Genomic DNA, 2,500 nt, shown 5'->3' with positions numbered 1-2,500 from the left:
TATCATTATCATTATTATCATTAGCATCTTTATCATTAGCATTATCATCCATTATCATTATCATTATCATTACCGTAATCATTACATGTATTATTACCATTCATTATTTTTATTGCTATCATTATCATGTTCGTTACTATTATCATTATCATTATTTTTACTATCGTTATCATCCTTATCAGTGCTATCATTATCATCATTTTCACCATTACTATAATAACAATAAAATCATCATTATTATCATCATTAATATAAGGATTATCATTTTTTTTATGATTAATAATATTGTTATCATAATTATGTTAGGAATAAGCACAATAATAGTAATGGAAAGACCGATGCTTTTAAACGTACAGTCCTATGCAAAAAAAAAAAATAATAATAACAATTTATTCCTCTTTCCAAGCGGTGGGCATTTCGTTCTTTTATTCTGAAGTACATGACTAGCGTATATCCAGAGTGTTTCAGAAGTTTGCTCTGGAAGTTATGACAGAAACATTCCTCTCGTCCTAAAAAAAAAAAAAAAAAAAAAAAAAAAAAAAAAAAAAAAAAAAAAAAAACTAATGGTAAAATCAACAATGACAATGATGACATTCATGACACTAACAGCAATAATAATAATAATAATAATAATAATAATAATAATAATATAGTTATGATGATGTTAATGATAACGATAATGACAGTGATGATATTGATAACAACAATGACAATCATATTCTTTAAAATAAAACAATAATAAAAGCAATAATGATGAAAGCGATAATAATAATAATAATAATTTTGCACTACTCTAATGACTCGTCTCACCCAAGTTACTCCAAATGATCGTCCACGTGTTTTTACGTCATCCTTGTCTTTATATTTTTCGTATATATATATATATATATATATATATATATATATATATATATATATATATATATATATATGTATATACATATGTGTGTGTGTGTGCGTGTGTGAGTATGCATAATATATACAATATAAATAGTTTCCATGTTATGAATATTTCACGTTTGATTATTGTATTATTTTATGCATGGATTTATATATATCTAAAGTTTATTGTCTTTTGGTTTAATTACTTTTACTTTGTTTTATGATGATGCAATTACGTTTTACTTTTGAAAAGTTCGTATGTTTTACTGTATGAATTTATTTGTTTGATTTGCTTTGATTTGTTTGGGTCAAGTTAAAGAGAGCAGTATTGAAACTTTCAATAATTTATTTTGAACATTTACAAGACTCATTGGCTAATCAATCGCCGTTGCCCTTGTTTGCATCAGCAGGTCGGCCCTAAAAACAACGTCAGATACTCTTCCGGATGTACACTGCAAGGCCCACCTTTCCTCCGTTGTTTGATGTTGTGTAGAGTTGTTTTGAGCAACAGGATTTGAAGGGCGGACATTACCTAAAGAAAGGTGCTTTGCTTTATAGTTATTGGATATATTTAACTGGACCGTTTTCTCTTAATGTTCAGTTTTATTACTGTCGTGTTCTGTTCAGTTTTAGCATTGCCGGTTTATGTGTTTTAGTGTTTCCAGTTTATGTTCAGTTTCACTATTTCCAATTTATGTTCAGTTTTAGTATTTCCAATTTATGTTCAGTTTTAGTATTTCCAATTTATGTTCAGTTTTAGTAGCTATTTTATGTAGTTTTAGTTTTGCTATTTTATGTACAGTTTTAGTATTGCCATTTTATGTTCAATTTTAGTACTGTTATTCTAAATTTATTCACTGCTGCCTTTTATATATTTAGTTTTAGTATTTTGCTTTTCTTTAAACATTAGTTTTATGTTTAATTTCTCTTTATTCGAACTTATATTATATGTTCTACTATGTTCTAATAAGTGTAAAAGACATTTTGTTTTTTATTGCTAAGCCATCTCTCTCTCTCTCTCTCTCTCTCTCTCTCTCTCTCTCTCTCTCTCTCTCTCTCTCTCTCTCTCTCTCTCTCTCTCTCTCTCTCTCTCTCTCTCTCTCTCTCTCTCTCTCTCTCTCTCTCTCTCTCTCTTTTCAGTAAAACACTACTACTGCTACTACTACTAATGATAATTATAACAGGAATACTATTAAAAATGATAATACTATAAATTATATTAATTATGGTTATTAGGACCATTTTCTTTATTATAATGATGATGACAATGATTATTGTTATCACTATTATTGTTATTACTAGCATTTTCATTACCGTTATCAGAATGAGAATGAGCATAATAATGATAATGATAAGAGGAAGAATGACAATAATAACAATTATGATAATGGTAATGGTAATACTACCAATGATAATGATGATGAAGATGATGATAACGATGATAGATATACCAGTAATACGATTTTGGTGGTGATGATGATGATGATAACAATAATAACATTGATGTTAATAATAATGATGATGGAAATAATAGTTATGGTAATGATGATAATAATGACAATATGATAATGTAATCATGATAATAGTAAAGATAGTGATAAAATTTATAGTAAAAGTA

The sequence above is a fragment of the Penaeus vannamei genome, chromosome 14 (assembly GCF_042767895.1).
Source record: "Penaeus vannamei isolate JL-2024 chromosome 14, ASM4276789v1, whole genome shotgun sequence".
NCBI classification, from domain to species: Eukaryota; Metazoa; Arthropoda; class Malacostraca; order Decapoda; family Penaeidae; genus Penaeus; species Penaeus vannamei.
Note: the sequence above shows the minus strand (reverse complement) of the source record.